The sequence below is a fragment of the Babylonia areolata genome, chromosome 2 (assembly GCF_041734735.1).
Source record: "Babylonia areolata isolate BAREFJ2019XMU chromosome 2, ASM4173473v1, whole genome shotgun sequence".
Lineage (NCBI taxonomy): Eukaryota > Metazoa > Mollusca > Gastropoda > Neogastropoda > Buccinidae > Babylonia > Babylonia areolata.
Window position 1 is genome coordinate 57,513,600 of NC_134877.1, and position 19,632 is coordinate 57,533,231.

General features: G+C 43.7%; 1 protein-coding gene across 1 annotated transcript in view; it reads left to right on the forward strand.

Moving 5' to 3' along the window:
* The window catches only part of LOC143279523 (uncharacterized), an 89,809-nt gene that overhangs the window by 60,885 nt on the left and 9,292 nt on the right, over positions 1 to 19,632 (forward strand). The gene's annotated exons all lie outside the window — the stretch shown is intronic.

The following is a 19,632-nucleotide window of genomic DNA, read 5'->3' on the forward strand; positions in this document are numbered from 1 at the left end:
ACTTTGCACGACGGAGAAATGAAATTGAAGTTGGAAGAAGCAACGGGCCTCATACCAGTATGCATGCATGCAGCAGCTGCAGGAACCACAAAAATGATATAAAATGCTAAACGTTTCGCGAAAGACTGAAATCGTTGCGTCCGATCTCGTTAAAATCATGCGAAAGAAAGAGAGGGCGAGGGGATAGCAAGGGAGACAGACAGACAGAGACGACGAGAGAAAGACAGAGTGACAGAGATATATATCTTGGTTGGCGAGCTGGTTGGTTGACAGAGAGTGACAGAAACTGAGTGACGTATTCACAAAAGAGAGGCAGAGACTAAAGTTTGTGAATGTTTACGACGAAGGAAGAGGAACACAGAATGACAAAGGAAAGACACAGAACCAGACGGATGGGAAGAAAGGAAGAGAGAAAGAGACACACGGACAGACAGAGAAGCAGACAACATATCACGCAAACAAACAATGGAAGAATAAAGACAAACTGTGTGGATATTGGATAATTCACTGTGAATCCACGGAAACAATGATATTAGAATTTGACAGCCAGTGGCATTGCATAAGCATTCGAAAAATAGGAAAGACGTTTTAGTGAAAAAGTGAAACGAATATGAAATGAAGGAAACATACAGACAGACAGACAGACAGACAGAGAAGAGAAAGAAGAAGGGGAATCAGAAGAAGCGGTCAAGATAAAAGAAAGTGAATAAAAGGGAAAAAAACGAAAAACGTTGAAAATTAAATTGAAATAAGAAGAGGGATAAAAGGATTTTCATTCCAAACGAAATCAGGAAACGAAAGGGGAAAAAAATATCAACAAAAAACCCGGCAGGAATCTAGAAGGAAAGAGGGGGGTGGGGGCTGGGGGGGGGGGGGGAGACAGAGAGACAGAGAAAGAGGGGGTGGGGGCTGGGGGGGAGACAGAGAGACAGAGACAGAGGGGGTGGGGGCTGGGGGGGGGAGACAGAGAGACAGAGGGGCGTGGGGGATGGGGGGGAGACAGAGAGACAGAGACAGAGGGGGGTGTGGGCTGGGGGGGAGACAGAGAGACAGAGGGGTGTGGGGGATGGGGGGGAGACAGAGAGACAGAGACAGAGGGGGTGGGGGATGGGGGAAAACAGAGAGACGGAGGGGGGTGGGGGATGGGGGGGGAGACAGAGAGACAGACAGAGGGGGGTGGGGGATGGGGGGAGACAGAGAGACAGAGACAGAAGGGGGTGGGGGCTGGGGGGGAGACAGAGAGACAGAGACAGAGGGGGTGGGGGGCGGGGGGGGGAGACAGAGAGACAGAGGAGGGGTGGGGGCTGGGGGGGAGACAGAGAGACAGAGACAGAGAGAGTGGGGGCTGGGGGGGGAGACAGAGAGACAGAGGGGGGTGGGGGCTGGGGGGGAGACAGAGAGACAGAGGGGGGGTGGGGGCTGGGGGGGGGGGGAGACAGAGAGACAGAGACAGAGGGGGCGGGGGATGGGGGGGAGACAGAGAGACAGAGACAGAGGGGGGTGGGGGCTGGGGGGGGAGACAGAGAGACAGAGACAGACAGAGAGAACCAAGAAAAGAAGGAGAGAATGGAAGAGAGAAGGAGAAAAAAAAGGGTTAGCTTTCGCTGTCACCATCCCCCATTCTTCAATATATATATATATATATATATATACGTTTGTGTGTGTGTGTTTGTGTGTGAGTGTCTGTGTCTCTGTGTGTGTATGCGCGCGCGCATTCTGAAATGAATACATTTTCATGCCAATGTCCTTGACACATGAAAACCATAAAGGAGATTTTATTGTGCTATTCCTCGGTTCCATCCATCTGCAACCAAAGCATCTAATCTTCTCCTCCCCCCCCCCCCCTTTTTTTTTTCAATAAGTGTTCACGATATAATTACATGATCATTTATCATATGCAATGCCTTCGTTGTTTTATTCTCAAGAAAATGACGTAATTGAATCGTATGAAAAAAAAAAAATCAAAGGAAAGAAATCAATGTTTGTTTTTTTCCCGTATATATCACAAAGACTTGGTAAGTGAACATTTGTGAAGCCAACAAGCTGGTCATTTTGACAATTGTTCTCTTTTTATTTGTCCAGCCACTAGTTGTCACGCATTCAGAGCATTAATGTGAATGCAAGGGAGGGGGGGGGCGGGGGGGGGTACGGGGTGTATTGAAGAATGGGGGATGGGAATGGGATGGGGATGGAGACAAAAAAATTGAGAAAAAAAGGGAGGGGGGTGGAGGCGCGCGGTGTGTGTGTGTGTGTGTGTGTGTGTGTGTGTGTGTGTGTGTGTGTGTGTGTGTGTGTGTGTGTGTGTGTGTGTGTGTGTGTGTGTGTGTGTGTGTGTGTGTGTGACTGAATGGAGAGTTTTTGATTGATTGATTGATATGGATATTTATAACGCCTGTCTTCGGGCGGAGACCAAGCTCTAAGCGCTAAACAAACACGGTGTCATTTGCACAACAGGCTGCCTACCTGGGTGGAGCCGACTGACGGCGGCCACTGGGCGCTCATCATTCGTTTCCTGTGTCATTCAATTAGATTCCAGGCACGCACACATACACACTCAGACAGACATGTAACATTCTACGTGTATGACCTTTTTTCTTTTCTTTTTTTTACCCCGCCTTTTGGGCATTCATACTCCGTTTTCGGGAGTGTGCATGTCGGGTATGTTCTTGTTTCCATAACCCACCGAACGCTGACATGGATTGCAGGATCTTGAACGTGCGTATTTGATCTTCTGCGTGCGTATACACACGAAGGGGGTTCAGGCACTGGCAGGTCTGCACATATGTTGACCTGGGAGATCGGAAAAATCTCCACCCTTTACCACCTGGCGCCGTCACCGAGATTCGAACCCGAGACCCTCAGATTGCAAGTCCAACACTTAAACCATTCGGCTATTGCGCCGGGGGAAGGGGGGATTGTGAGGCAATGTTAGCGGATGTTTTGACCTGCAGGGGTTGTAGTTACCAACCTGGAGACCAGAAGAGTTTCTGTCTGTCCCCCCATCCCCACTCCACCGCCACCTTTTTTTATTATAATTTTTTTATTTTTAAATAGCTGTGGGAGCTTTTGTTGTTTTTGTTGTTGTTTTCACAGCAGCAATTTGTGCATGACAGAGGAGGCCGTGTTGAAGGCTACTGATGTAAGATGCAACTGACATGTGTACGTCAGGATTGTTTGATGATATGATATTCTGAGAAATGTTCACATGATGTACTGTGGAGCAGAGTCGGGTCATGTGAACTAGGTTTTTCTACGAGTGCCTGGAACCGCAATCAATACTCCACCCACCACCTCTCACACTCGATCTTGATGTCTTTCTGTCTTTTCAAAAGACTCTAAATTATATAGGCGAGAATAACTGCTTTTGACGGGAAGGACGGATCGAAGCATGTTTCCCAGTGATGACATCAGGCATAGGAGACGGAAGTAAATGGCTGATGTCAGCAACTTACCTCCCCCTGCCTTCCTCCCTCTTCACTCTTGCTCTTCCCCCTCCCGCCCCACCACTCCACCCGACAGCGGAGACTGAGCAGAAGCTGACGTTCAGGAAGCTAAGTGGTCCGGTTTCGTTTTGTCCTCTCTGACTTTGTTGCTGGGGAAGAGGGCGTGTGCATCAGGGGATCAAACAGTTCATTCACACACAGTGGTGAAATGCCGGAGTCGTCAGCGGAGGGAGTGCCAGATCCCCGCAGATCAAAGGCAGACAGACCGTAGTGATGATTGTTGTCACAGACAGTACACTTCCTGACAACGCTTTCTCACTGCCCGCCTGATGACAACATCCCGTGCCTATCTTCTACCCCCCTCACCCCCCGCCAACGCCCCCCCCCCCTCCCCCTCCGACCCCCCTAACTGACCTGCAGTCTGATACCGCTGACTGTAGGGATCACAAACCGTGCCTAAGCCTGGCACCAGTTCGCTGTCAGGTCGACGTGTACCCCAGGGAGTCGCTGATAGATCTGCAGGCTGAGAGCCAGACGAAGATATTGTTTGTCTGTCGATACACTTACCTTGGGCACTGACAGTCAGCAGTTGTTTCAGGACATCACTATGTTATGACTATAGTGGTGAATCGCTTTTTTCCATTGCAATGACTTTCAGTATAAGAGCAGTCTCTGTGTGTATACCAACGTAAACACGATTCATTGATGTGAACACTTACAGTGGGCGCTTATGATGAACGCTTCAAACACCTACACTATTAAAAACAATTTAGAGAAATAAGAAACAGAAACTAAATCAGTTATTTGAGACATTCATTATGCTCAGTATATAACGCTATCAGTTATTTGAGACTTTCATTATGCTCAGTATATAACGCTATCAGTTATTTGAGACTTTCATGATGCTCAGTATATCACGCCATCATGACCAGATTTATGAAGACCTTTGACGGTCTTTAGATAGAACTGGCAACAGTGATTTTTTTCTTCTTTTTCAAAGAAAAGAGCTGTAGAGAATTACAATTTCTAATAAAAACAGCAACACAAAAACGGAATTAACAATTATTCGAAATGGACACATCCACGTTAGCTACTATACCTAATTCTTCAATATTTCAATTCCAGCTTCAGAAGTGGGCATTGAAAGAATCAAATTATCGTCTTTGGGAAAAGTCTCTGGAAAAATCCACTTTGACAGGTAAAGAGGAAATACTCCAAAGGAGTGGTGCTGTACTGTGGCGATGCACTTTCCCAAGGCAGAGCAGTCCAAAATGTCAAACAGAGAGTACCGTTATGACTGGGAAGTTATGACTGCTCTGCACTGCACTGCACTGCGCTGCATTGCGCTGCATTGCATTACAGTACAGTACAGTACAGTACAGTACCACACCATACTAATACAACTCCAAATACCATACCATACCAAAACCAAAACCTCACCATACCCATGTCAATAGTGAATATCATACCTATACCAACACAAACATAAACAAATACCATAAGATATCAAGGCACTATACATGCCATACCAATACCATACCATACCAATACCAGTACCACACCATACCAATACCATACCGTACCGTACCATACAATTCCCATACAAATTTACCAACTGTTTCAGACCTATCAAATATTGCCCCTGTGCCACACCAAACAAAACATAGAACATCATCTGCAAAGCAATATCAAAACATCTCAGTACCCTCCTTCCCACCTCCTCCGCTCCCCTCACCAACCGCCCCAAGGAATCGTCCGATTTTCCTGTGTCCCCTTCCTTCGACAACTCGACACACGTTTTTATTCATGTGAAAAGAAAACATCTGTGGAACCAGCAGGCAGCCTTGTTGTACGCTTATGGGTGTTGCCTTGTGGAAAATCAGAATAAACGTATTTGCCACGAGAGCGGGAGAATAACAGGGAAGGAGTGGGGTGGATATGGGCAAATCTACAGACTGAACATGTCCACCCACCAAAGTACACCCCCCCACCCCCACCACCACCACCACAGAGAGACAGACAAAGAGAGACAAGAAAGAGATTGTCGTTGTGTCTCTTTTCTGTCTGTCCCTATATGTGGCTCTGTCGGTCTCTCTGACTCTATCTCTCTCTCCCTCTGACTCTCTCTTTCTCTGACGCTCTCTCTCTCTCTATCTGTCTGTCTTTTTTATCTGTCTCTACCTGCCATTTCCTTTCTGTCTGTCTGTCTCTGTACCTGTCTGTCTTTCACTCTCGCTTACTTGCTCTCTCGCTTTCTTCCACAGTCTGTTACTTCTCCTTCTTGCTTTGCCCCTCGCCTTAATCAGCCATGTTCCTCTGTGTCTGCCTGCCTGTCTGTTTGTCGGTCTCTCCCCTCTTCTCCCCCTCCCAATTAGATTCTCTCTCTCTCTCTGTCTCTCTCTCTCTTTCTCGCCTGTTCTATATTTTGCCCATAAAAGAGCTTTAAACCAGCATTTCTTTCTCTCCATTATATTTTGTCCACATTAGAGCTTTAAGTCACTCTCTCTCTCTCTCTCTCTCTCTCTCTCTCTCTCTCTCTCTCTCTCTCTCTCTCTCTCTCTATCTTTTGTCCACTTTAGAGCTTTGAGCAAGCCTCTCTCTCTCTCCCCCCCCTCTCTCCTGTCCACATTAAAACTTTAAGCCAGTATCTCTCTCTCTCTCTCTCTCTCTCTCTATATATATATATATATATATATCCCTATTTATCTTTAGAGCTTTGAGCAAGCCTCCCCCCCCCCTCTCTCTCTACCTTTCGCCCGCATTAGAACTTTGAGCCATCTCCCTCTCTCTCCCCCCCCCCCCCCCTCTCTCTCCTGTCCACATTATAGCTTTGATCCAGCCACCAGCATAAGGGGCGGAAAGATTTCTATCCGTGTCCCCTGATGGACTCGCTTCTGCCCGACCCATCTGTTATGCAGATCCCGCACAGTGGATGCGCCACGCACACGCCATCTGCTTTCCTTGTCAGCCTCTGAATCAATTCTTACTTCAGATGCTTACTGAGTAAACCAGCTGCTGGAGGGACGGGACGAGGAGGGGGTGGGGGTGGGGGTTGGGGTGGAGGGATAGGGTTGTTAAGTTTTGCACTCGTGTTGTTTTGAAGGAGAAAAAAAAAAGTTTGGGTTTCGTTGTTTGCATCTTTCTGGTTTATTTTACTTGTCTTTTTTTGTTGTTGTTACATATGTAAATTTCCTATTGGTAAGCATTTGTTTCAGAATATTTCATTCCAGTTTCTGTTTCAAGGAGTCATCAGAGTGTCAGGACTTAACCATATATGCTACAACACTTCTAGATTAAAAACAACAACAACTAATTACAGAAAGAAGGGGGGAAGTGGCATGACATACGCATTGACCCAACGAGCTAGTGGGGACTCATTCATTCCGTCTATTGATAGCCGCTGATGTGTTTGTTTTCTTGTTTTCAGTAAGCAAGTTTTCATTGACTCACTTGTGTAAACAAAGTGAGTCTATGTTTTAACCCGGTGTTCGGTTGTCTGTGTGTGTGTGTGTGTGTGTGTGTGTGTGTGTGTGTGTCTGTGTGTCCGTGGTAAACTTTAACATTGCCATTTTCTCTGCAAATACTTTGTCAGTTGACACCAAATTTGGCATAAAAATAGGAAAAATTCAGTTCTTTCCAGTCATCTTGTTTAAAACAATATTGCACCTATGGGATGGGCACAAAAAAATAAAAAAAAGAAGCCTAATTATATGCAAACTGCATTTACTGTTATATTTATATTTTTTGTATTCTCTAAACTTGGCACTTTGACCTCTTATTCTGACACAACAACAAGAGCAGTCATTATTATCATTTTTTGTTCAAACAGGAACTTCTTTTGCTAAGCATGGAGTTTTTATTTATTTTTGCAAACGTTTTGGTGCAGATAGTAAAAAAAAGGGAAATTACTCTGTAATTAATGCTAGGGGACTTAATTTATCACAAGTGAGTCTTGAAGGCCTTGCAAGATGACTGGAAAGAACTGAATTTTTCCTATTTTTATGCCAAATTTGGTGTCAACTGACAAAGTATTTGCAGAGAAAATGGCAATGTTAAAGTTTACCACGGACACACACACACACAGACACACGGACACACACACACACACACACACACACACACAGACAACCGAACACCGGGTTAAAACATAGACTCACTTTGTTTACACAAGTGAGTCAAAAACAAAACGAACAAACAAACAAAAAACGCTGAATGCAGATTCCTGTTCTTGGTTGCCCTTTTCTCTGTATTGATTTCGTTATATGATTTATTTTTTCTTGTCATCCATGTCAGTATCTGCCAACCGTTTTTAGTGCCACTGTTTGTTGCTGTTTTTGTTTTTGTTGTTGTTGTCTTTGTTGTTGCTGTTGTTCAGCAAAGTGTTGGGGGGGAGCGACAGAGTTTTAGAGAGCAACCAGAAGTTTTCTCCCTCATTTTTTAAAATCCATTTTTTCTTGTCCATGTGAATTGCGTTGGCTGACATACAAACTTGTTGACGTTTTATCTGCTTTCCCATCCACGATTTTTCCACATTGTAGGTTTTTTCCATTTTGTTTATTTTGTTTAATCTTCTAATGCACTTGCTGCACTTTGTGCTTCTGGGGGCAAGTCAGGAGGGTGTCGTGTGGGCCCCGTGGAGAGGTGGAAGAAACGGGGTGTCCCTTCTTGTTCCAAGGATCGATGTTATGGATTTATCATGTCTATGTCCAAACAACTTTTGGGGACCGCACTGAGGCTCCAGCCCCTTTTGATCGATCACTTCGTATCGGACAGCATGTTCAGCTTGACAATAATCTTTCGCAACGTTAGCAACAGCAACAACGATGGCAACAACACAGCACAACAACAGTATTAACAACAGCAGCAATGACACGCTGCTGCTACTATTTGTTGTATTTGTATTTGTATTTCATTTTATCACAACGGATTTCTCTGTGTGAAGTTCGGGCTGCTCTCCCCAGGGAGAGCGCGTCGCTACACTACAGCGCCACCCATTTTTTGTATTTTTTTCCTGCGTGCAGTTTTATTTGTTTTTCCTATCGAAGTGGATTTTTCTTCAGAATTTTGCCAGGAACAACCCTATTGTTGCCGTGGGTTCTTTTACGTGCGCTAAGTGCATGCTGCACACGTGACCTCGGTTTATCGTCTCATCCGAATGACTAGCGTCCAGACCACTACTCAAGGTCTAGTGGAGGGGGAGAAAATATCGGCGGCTGAGCCGTGATTCGAACCAGCGCGCTCAGATTCTCTCGCTTCCTAGGCGGACGCGTTACCTCTAGGCTATTACTCCACTACTACTACGGCTGCTGCTGCTGCTGCTACTACTACTACTAATGATAATGACAATAATAAAGACATGAAGAAGAAGGTAGCTGTACTTGAATTAAGAAGAAGAATGTAGCATTTATTGTTTTAAGTACGACATTCTTATTCTTTTCCCTCTTCTTCTTCTTCTTCTTCTTCTTCTTCTCATCATCCTCATGAAAGAAGAAAAAGAACCCCCGCCCACTTTCACCACTAATGCCACGAATAGTTTGCGTACCAGAACAAACGGTGATCAAACATGTTTACGTTGTTCGGCATAATGACGTTAAAAAGGCATGAGGCTGGTGAAAACGAAGTCTAGCAAACGAACAGTGCGGCCCATCTTCAGGTTTAGATATTAGTCTGGCCTATTCAAGCGGTTAGTCACAATAGTTTGCACTGGAATCTGCCGGTCTTCGACCGTCACAGTAAGCAAAACGTAAAAGTCAATCGAAGGTTTTAGCATAAATGAAATTAGATTTTTTTTTTTTTACGTCCAGTTGATATAGACAGATATGTTTTTTTGTTTCATGTTTTTGTTTTAGTCCAGAGACAGAGAACTCCGAACATAATTGCTTACTTAATAATTGAGATTTAGGACATGATCTGCTCTTCCAACCTGTTCTTGGGTGATCTTCATCAGCTAGTACACAAATACACGAGAGAGAACAAAATCGAGGGAAGTAGTATCCTTAGTGGGTGTATTAAGATCTGAGCCGAGTTGCACAACCAACTTTATCAGCTGTCCAGGAGAGATGATTATCCTCCGTTCCACAGCTGTGCCAAAGACGAGAAGTAGCAAGAGGAGATAAGGCCAAAGGCGAACAGTGGGTAACAAGAGGAGATAAGGCCAAAGGCGAACAGTGGGTAACAAGGGGAGGTAAGGCCAAAGGCGAACAGTGGGTAACAAGGGGAGGTAAGGCCAAAGGTGAACAGTGGGTAACAAGAGGGGATAAGGCCAAAGGCGAACAGTGGGTAACAAGAGGAGGTAAGGCCAAAGGCGAACAGTAGGTAACAAGAGGAGATAAGGCCAAAGGCGAACAGTGAGTAACAAGAGGAGATAAGGCCAAAGGTGGGTAACAAGAGGAGGTAACACCAAAGGTGAACAGTTGGTAACAAAGGGAGATAAGGCCAAAGGCGAACAGTGGGTAACAAGAGGAGATAAGGCCAAAGGCGAACAGTGGGTAACAAGAGGAGGTAAGGCCAAAGGCGAACAGTGGGTAACAAGTTGAGATAAGGCTAAAGGCGAACAGTGGGTAACAAGAGGAGATAAGGCCAAATAGTAGGGTAACAAGAGGAGGTAAGGCCAAATGCGAACAGTCGGTAATAAGAGGAGGTAAGGCCAAATGCGAACAGTGAGTAACAAGAAGGGATAAGGCCAAAGGCGAACAGTGGGTAATAAAGGGAGATAAGGCCAAAGGCGAACAGTGGGTAACAAGAGGAGGTAAGGCCAAAGGCGAACAGTGGGTAACAAAGGGAGATAAGGCCAAAGGCGAACAGTGGGTAACAAGGGGAGGTAAGGCCAAAGGCGAACAGTGGGTAACAAGAGGAGATAAGGCCAAAGGCGAACAGTGGGTAACAAGAGGAGGTAAGGCCAAATGCGAACAGTCGGTAATAAGAGGAGATAAGGCCAAATGCGAACAGTAGGTAACAAGAGGAGATAAGGCCAAATAGTAGGGTAACAAGAGGAGGTAAGGCCAAATGCGAACAGTCGGTAATAAGAGGAGATAAGGCCAAATGCGAACAGTGGGTAACAAGAGGAGATAAGGCCAAATGCGAACAGTGGGTAACAAGAGGAGGTAAGGCCAAATGCGAACAGTAGGTAACAAGGGGAGATAAGGCCAAAGGCGAACAGTGGGTAACAGGAGGAGGTAACGCCAAAGACGAACAGCGGGTAACGAGAAGGGGTAAGTATTCTCCCCTCCATAGATATGATTAAAGAGAACACTGACAGATGATAAGAGATAAGTAGCCTCCACTCCACATTTGGGAGTCTTCGCCGTCGGCATTACCGGCAACTTGCATTTCAGTTGTCTTGTTTGAGAGGGACTCTTGTCAATTCGGTACAATATCACCACAACGTTCTAGTACTTCTGTGCCAGGAACCCCGTTCCATCTTTTCGTTCGCCCTCTTTCTTTCTATCATTTATTCTGTTCTTTCCTGTAATGCGTTCTTAGTTCATTGTCTGCCATTCCCATCGACCGATTCATGTTGAGGTTTTCTTGAGATGCACACTTTTTTTTTTTTTTTACATCATGGATTTCTATCCCACATCCCATTGTTGCATCTTTTCCTCCCTCCCCCCTGTCTATGTGCGTGTGTGTGTGTGTGTTTCTGTGTGTGTGTGTGTGTGTGTGTGTGTGTGTGTGTGTGTGTGTGTGTGTGTGTGTGTGTGTGTGTGTGTTGATTCAGTGTTAAAAATCTATCTCCTTCCCTATCGCTGTCTTTGTTTTTGTCTTTGTTTCTCTTCTGCCTGACATCATCACTTCCTTCCTTGTTCTCTATCTCTTACCCATCCACTCACCAACAAATTATCCCAGAAACTAACACGTTTTTTTTATTCTTTAAACTTTCTCTGAACTGAGTGATATATTTTAGCACCCAGGAAATGTCTCCAGTTTTAGCTGTGGGGCTGCGCGCCCTTTTTTTGTTCACGACATCATTACATTCGTGTTTGTTATTTTTATTGTCGATCTTCTGGTAATAAATTAAATGGAGTGGTCAACAGCAGAGTCGTATTCGAGGTGTTGATGCTTTTATGCATCTGTTATTTTGCTTAATCTTCTCTGCGAGCTGTCTTTGTTTTCCCTCAGGTTTGTCGGGGCCATTGTGTGAAACTAAGTAAAATATTTATTTACTTATTTATTTATTCATTTATTTGTTTGTTTGTTTGCTTATTTATTTATTCATTTTGTCTTTTGATTGCGGAATGTTTCAACATTCACACAGGATCACTGCGGTCGGCTTTACCATAGAATTAAGTCAATCACAGTGGGATTCAGATCGCGTTGGCTAATTACTGGCCCAGGACAAACCCTGCAGGCGTGACTCTCAACCTGAACGCACAAGTTAACGAACAGCCAGCCAGACGAGATGGTGTTGTTCGCTCACTGCCTGCCTGTTATAGCTGCTGTCACGGCTTCCAGAACGGACGGACGTAGCTTTTTGTTCACTGGAGTGCGGTGTTGTCCCCACGTGTTTTCTGAAAGGGAGGCCATCCTGTCAAAGCCGATTCCCAAATAGCTGCAAGTTGTCAGTTCGTTTAGTGGCTAATCCCGCCGGGACGGTTGGCGTCACAGTTTTATAGTTTGGTGTGAAAAACAGGCCCCTTTGTGCGTTTTTCCTGCATTGATTGATTCAAGATCCTGTTTCCTGTCACCAATGAGCCATTTATTGCAAAGCCACACAGAGAAATGGGGTGGGTGGGGTGGGGGTGGCAAGAGGGAAGAGGGGAGGTTGGAAGAGAGGGAGTTGGAGAGGGTAGGGTGGGGGTGAGGGAGGTAGAAAGAAGATGAGAGAGGAGTGGGAAGTTAGAGGGAAGGAGACGGGTGGACAGAAACAGGGAGCAGATGGAATCCGAATCCAGGTCATTGATTCATCAGGCCACAGCGCCTCACGATGGGGGACGGAAGAGGAGGAATGGGGGGTTGAGGTGGGGGGGAGGAAGCGGACATGCCAGCAGTATTACAACCACAACAGAGAGTTCTACACCAGTATCAACGGACGAATGAATCTGAAGATTAAAGCATGACGTAACGCAACGACATGACAACATCTCTGAAGTTAAAATGCTCTGTATGAAAAGACTGACAGATTCCGAACACCACTATCTTTAGCAAACAGCCAACACCAATAGATTTTTGTTTGAAGGCACTGGGTTGTCCGTGATATTTTGATGGAATAAACTCCGGTCTTGCATCGCTAAGAGTTGGGGGAAAAAAAAGATACACAATGCAATCCATTTCCGTGGTATTATTTTGGTAACGGACAAATCAAATTCACAGAATCACAGCCTCTGCATCTGCAACAAGGTATACTTAGATCTGACGCACCAAATCGGAATCTACTTATGTATTTTAAGTATTTTTCAATAGTGTACATAAACTTTTTACTTCCATATATATCACAAAGCGTTCTGCTATATTTCATATTTATTCCTATTCTGAATGTGGTTTTGCTGTTTTCACCATCTGCAGTCTTTTTCATGATGACCAAAAACCGTTGTGGAAGCGTCGACACCACTAATACCTTTGAGAAGAGGAGAAAGAAAGACAGAAAGAGGGACGGAGGTGGGGAGAGAAAAACAGAGAGGCCATAGATATCACGTGCAGAAGAAAGCAAGCACCGATAAACACAGGTGTGATCATCCACGTGAAACGTACACGCACACGCCCGCACACACACAGAAACACTCACACACACGCACACACACACACACACACACACACACACACACACACACACACACACACACACCAATCACAATAATCAACAAAATATAGCTCGTTTCATCCATCTTTCGGCATGGAGGATAAACGATAGCAAAATATGCTTTACATAATCAATGCATATCTTTAGAAGTCAGTTCAGAATAAACACCCTCCCTCTCTCCTACATTTAACTCACTCAGTACGGCCAGTCCTCTCTTCTCCTCTACGCAGACCCCTCGGATGTCCAGTGGGTGTCTGAATGACCCAACCTTTAGCTTCCGTCGTCAGAATTGTGGTATCCTTTGCCAACATTCATCTCTTCAGTATAAGAGCCTCCCGCTTGCAATATTTTGATGATGGTAACTGGGGTGAAACGCTGTTAACGTCGTCTCTTTCGCCGTTCGTATGGAGAGAGTTAAAACGATAACATTCACATATGAAAATCAACACTCTAACAAAATGTCTACAATCAACAGTGTGTGACGGGCCACAAAACAAAATGTCACACCACATTTTCGTTTACTGATTAAACAAGCAACAAAAATCTTAATGGTCAATCTTGCACATGGATTCCGTGATAAAGTGAAAAGAATAGAATTTTACAAGGCAATCTTTCCCATCTTTATGAATTTTACCAATTACGGACGTATTTTATTCCCTGCTTTGAACACTTTTTTTTTTTTTTTAAATAAGCTAGACAAAAACAATTAATGAAACAATTGATGAAAAGGTAAACAATTTTTTGACAAGCAAAGAAAATTTTTTCCAGATACACGCGCCTACGCGCGCGCGCGCGCGCACACACACACACACACACACACACATGCACACACACACATTCACACACACACACATGCAAACACACATGCACACACACATTCACACACACACATGCAGACACACACACACACACTCTCTTTCTCTCTCTGTGCACTCATCAAATAAGCTGTTGTATGGGGAGACAGGCAGGTATCTTCTTTTTATCAGAACTGCAGTGAAATGTGTTAAATATTGGCTCAGGCTAATAAAACTGCCTTTAACTAGAATTAGCAGAAAAACATATGAAATGCTCCATTTACAAAATGAACTAGGAAAAAGTCACTGGGTATCGAAAATACAGAAAATTCTGAATGACAATGGTTTTGGTATTGTATGGTTATGCCAAGGTGTTGGGTATGAAAATAACTTCATAGCAGTTTTCAAAGATATATTGATTTCTTGTTACAAACAAAACTGGCATTCAGAAATAGAACACAATGAAAAGTACAGCTGGCACTACTCGTTTAAACATACATTTGGCGCAGAAAAATATTTGTCATTTATTACCACCAAGAAATTCCGAGATACCCTCACACAATTCCGACTTAGAGCGTGCGGACTGAGGAGCCATAAGGTATGGTGTCTAACTGAGGCTGAGGCAAACAGCACTTGCCCAATGTGCGGCTCCGAAAAAGAAGACGAAATTCACGTTTTATTCCACTGTCCTGCATATGCACACATCCGAAACAGATATCCATTCAACATAGAATCAAGTCCCGTTGATGACTTGACCCGCATGCAACACGTGCTAAAAAAACGAGAACGAAGTGATGGTAACAGCTATGTCAAAATTTCTTACCGTAGCACTTAACTGTAGGCAGAAAGCACTAGAAAATGGGCAGACAGTATAAAGAATCAAGTAAAAGGTACGTAATTATATACAGATGACCCCTAATGCTAATGAATAAACGGATTCACTAATTATTATATAAGCAAATGAATTATGACCATTGATGGTCCACATGTTGTTTTTCTCTACCCTTTTCCTGCATACAGTTGTTGCGGTGTGTGTTTCGTGGTATTTGTTTAATTAGTTTTTTTGTAATCCCCCCTTGTCAAAATGGCTGTAAATGCTTTTGACAATAAATCATCAATCAATCACTCTCTCTCTCTCTCTCTCTCTCTCTCTCTCTCTCTCTCTATATATATATATATATATATATATATATATATATATCTATCTCTCTTGCACACACGCACCCACTTAAACGAAGCACAAATTCAAAGGATGAAAGTGGTGAACTCACAGAATTAGATAAGTTGATTTTCAATTCAGAATTGAAATTATGCGCCTGCATATAAACTCGCTCACGTGATCAGAAGGAACATTTCAAAGATGAAATAATACCCGCTACTCTCCCCCCTCTGCCCCCTTCTTTCACCCATCTCTCGCCCATATTAAACTGTGCAATTTATTATTTTCAATTGAATTTTGAATGGAAATATCACCGTTTGCAAGTCTGCAAGTAGACAGCGAAAGGTACAGTTGTTGAGATCATGAAAAAATATGTAATAACGACACATACACATGTTCCTTTGAACTGAATGTTAACTCTCTCCATACGAACGGCGAAAGAGACGACGCTAACAGCGTTTCACCCCAATTACCATCATCAAAATATTGCAAGCGGAAGGCTCTTATACTGAAGACGTGAATGTTGACAAAGAATACAACAATTCTGACGACGGAAGATAAAGGTTGGGTCATTCAGACACCCACTGGACATCCGAGAGGTCTGTGTAGAGGAGAAGAGAGGACTGGCCGTACTGAGTGAGTTAAACAGTTTAGTGATTCGTTTCCAAATTGATAATGCATCTGGGGTATTAAACAAATGAAGATAGACAATATGACGTGTGTTTTTTGTTTTTTTTTCAGGGTGTGGGAGTAACAGAAAAACGTCTGACACCTTTACGTACAGTGGATAAATACCCGCACCATTGTCATACCTCTTTGTCTGCTTTTCCTTTTTCTTTCTTTTTTTCTTCTTAGAAAATAGTGGTTTGAAAACTAAACTAAAACCACGTTTACCAGACTATCAAAAACAGCTGAGCGGAAAAACAACAACAACTCAATGAACAAAGAAGACTTTAAGAATAACATCGTTTGGATTCAGAAAGAAGAAAAAGGAATCGTTTCTGACTCATCTTCCATCTCGATTCGGAGTTGTTCTTCAGTTTTTGCACGCCGCTTCTTGAATGTGATGGAGACTTGATAACCAAAGATCGCAAACATGGCGAGCGAGTCAATCCTCCACGAATGAAACGGACATCGCTGGCTTTGGTTGAATTCAAACACTGTACTTCCCCACTGGTGGGAATCCGGTTGATCGAAGCTCAGCACTTCTTTCGGGTTATTTACATTTCGTCTTGCTCCTCTTTTTGTTATGAAACTCCAGTTTTCTTCCAAACCAAGTCATCTTCTTTCATAGCTCTTGCTCGTGTCCGCTTTTCGGTTTGAGTTGGTTGAAAAAGACTGTCTTTGATTTAGTTGATTGCTCCGGAGACCTACGGACTTTCCGGGGGGGAGGAGGTGGGGGGGATTGGGGGGGAGGGTTAGTGCGAAGAGGGGGTTGGGGGGGGGGGGTTGCTCTGTAATGCTTGGAATCTTTTAGATGTTAAGGAGTGTGGATGTCTGGAGAAATGGCAAGAGACGAGATGGTGTGAAAGGGCGGTTCTGAAATCAGAGAATGGTTCGGTTGTTATTAACTTGGGATTCGCGGAACGGTGAAGGTTAGAAAATGGCGATTATTGGGTGGGTGGTTAGTTTCTTCATGTTCCGTTCTCTGTAGACTGTGAATAGATCAAAATAAAACGTCTGATTTTTCATTTCTTGTTTCAGTTTTAACAGATAATGAAAATGAAGATTTTAAAGGTGGCGGAAATGAAATTTAAGGGGAAAAAAGAAGACATTTTGAAAAGGCGGGTAGGAAACACACACACACACACACACACACACACACACACACACACACACACACACACACACACACACACACACACACACAGTAGCCTGGGGTGTTTTCAGAAAATGTCCTATGCAACAAGTGACTGTTTTGAAAGATACAGAAAAGAATTTGAACTGACAACATATTTTTCAGGGAGTAAAATGGGCCTTCGCAACAGAGCCTTTTCCCCTTTTCTTTCCAACATAAAGACTGCGTGTTCTTTTTTCTTTTTGTTTTAATGCTTTCTTTCCCAGGTAAGGACTGGCGCTAAGTTGACCTTTTTCAGTGTGGACGTTGCCTTTTAGGAAAACAAAAGAGAAAAAAAAAAGACGTGGTAAAAACGTTTCCTTTTCCTGAATTTTTTTTTTCAAATCACACGGTAGTTGTTTTTGTTATTGTTGTTGTTTTTGGGTCTTATTTTTTAAACAGCAGTAGACTTTATTGTCTAATATGGAAATGCTAATGGCGTTTGCATTCTTTAGGTTCCGAGTTCATATGTTCTCTGTCTGCCCGTAAACTAACGTGTTTGGAGAATGGATTCTAATCCTGTCCGTTCGTCTGTCTGTGTATCTCTCTCTCGCTCTCTCTCCCTCACACACACAGAGACAGACAGACAGACAGACAGACAGACAGACACACACACACACACACACACACACACACACACACACACACACACTCTCTCTCTCTCTCTCTCTCTCTCTCTCTCTCTCTCTCTCTCTTTCTGTCCTCCTTCGTTCTTTCTTCACACTATTCTATAACACCCCCATCCAAAGTCTATCTCTCGTATCTTTTGCTTACACCACATCAATGCTCTCCAGGAGGCTGTTGATACCTGAGTGAAATAGGGACGGGCGGCGGGAGGATGGAAGGGGGATAGGGGGTGGGGGTGGGGGTGGGGGGTGGAGGAGGGATTCCCAAGAGCCTCTGAGAAAGGAATCTTATACCTTTCATTTAGAAACTGCCTTCAAGAAGCTTCCGTTTTAGAAATCTTCCTGTTTTCTTTCTTTCGTTCTTTCTTCCTTTCTTTCTTTCATTCTTTCTTTCTTCCTTTCTTTCTTTCTTTCTTTCTTTCTTCCTTTCTTTCTTTCGTTTTATTTGTTGATATGTTTGGGTGTTCTTTCTTTCCTCTTTTTTTTTTTTTTTTCAAATCTTCCCTTCTCTTTTTCCCTTCTCTTTTCTTTTCATTCTTTCTTCCCTCTTGCTTTATCGACTTGAGTGTATGTTTTTGTTTGTTTGTTTGTTTGTTGTCGTTTTGTATGGTTTTGAAAGTGTAGATAATTGTTATGATGTGTGTTTTCAGTCCTGTCTATGACTCAGTGATGTGCTGGACTGTATCCACAGAACTGGTCGTTGTTTTAGTTTTGTTTTATTCGTTCGCTTCTTTGTTTTTTAAACTTTATTTCTTCGTTTTCTTCTTTCTTACTTTACACATTTTCCTTTAACATTCCAGTTACATTTTTCTTTCTTTGTTTCCTTTTTGTATTGTGTGCTTTCTTTGTTGATTTTTATTTTTTTTCTTTAATGGACTACTCGTGTTCGATTTCATTCAAAAACTGACTTATTGGTTTAATCGATTGAGTGATTTTCGTTTCCGTATCTCTTTTTTAAAAAAAAAAGAAGTAATTGATATCAATGATTTTTTTTTCTTTTAAAAGTGATGATATTTAAAGCGAAATCAGACATTTTGGTCATTAGGAATGACTTGACTTTTCTTAGTCCATTCTCCATTTTGTTGTATGTGCAGTGCTTCCTGTATTTCTGGTTGTGTTTGTTCTTGTCTGTTGCTGATTCCGTGCTTATTGTTCTCATGCGTGACGGGCGCAATAGCCGAGTGGTTAAAACGTTGGACTGTCAGTCTGAGGGTCCCAGGTTCGAATCAAGGTGACAGCGCCTGGTGGGTAAAGGGTGGAGATTTTTACGATCTCCCAGGTCAACATATGTGCAGAAATGCTAGTGCCTGAACCCCCTTCGTGTGTATATGCAAGCAGAAGATCAAATACGCACGTTAAAGATCCTGTAATCCATGTCAGCGTTCGGTGGGTTATGGAAACAAGAACAAACCCAGCATGCACACCCCCGAAAACGGAGTATGGCTGCCTACATGGCGGGGTAAAAACGGTCATACACGTAAAAAGCCCACTCGTGTGCATACGAGTGAACGCAGAAGAAGAAGGAGTAGAAGAAGTTCTCGTGCGTGTTTGTATGCTTTGTCATGTGGCTTTTTCTCCTCGTGTGTTCTGTCAAGGTCTTTTGTCCTGCGTGTCTGTTGCCTTGGGAATTTTGTTGTTCCAAACCTCGCTTTCCCCGGCTCTGCAGCTTGTTTGTCGCTTTTCCTTCTGTTTCTTCTTCAGGCAGTCTTGGTGTTGTTGTTGCTGTTGTTGTTGTTGTTCTTCTTCTTCTCCTCCTCTTTGTCCTCCTCCTTCTCCTTCTTCTCCTCCTCCTCCTGCTCTATCTTCTTCTTCTTCTTCTTCTCCTCCTCCTCCTCTTCGTCCTCCTCCTTGTCCTCCTCCTCCTCCTTCTTCTCCTCCTCCTCTTTGTCCTTCTCCTCCTCCTTCTTCTCCTCCTCCTCTTTGTCATCCTCCTCCTTCTTCTCCTCCTCCTCCTCTTTGTCCTCCTCCTCCTCCTTCTTCTCCTCCTCCTCTTTGTCCTTCTCCTCCTTCTTCTCCTCCTCCTCTTTGTCCTTCTCC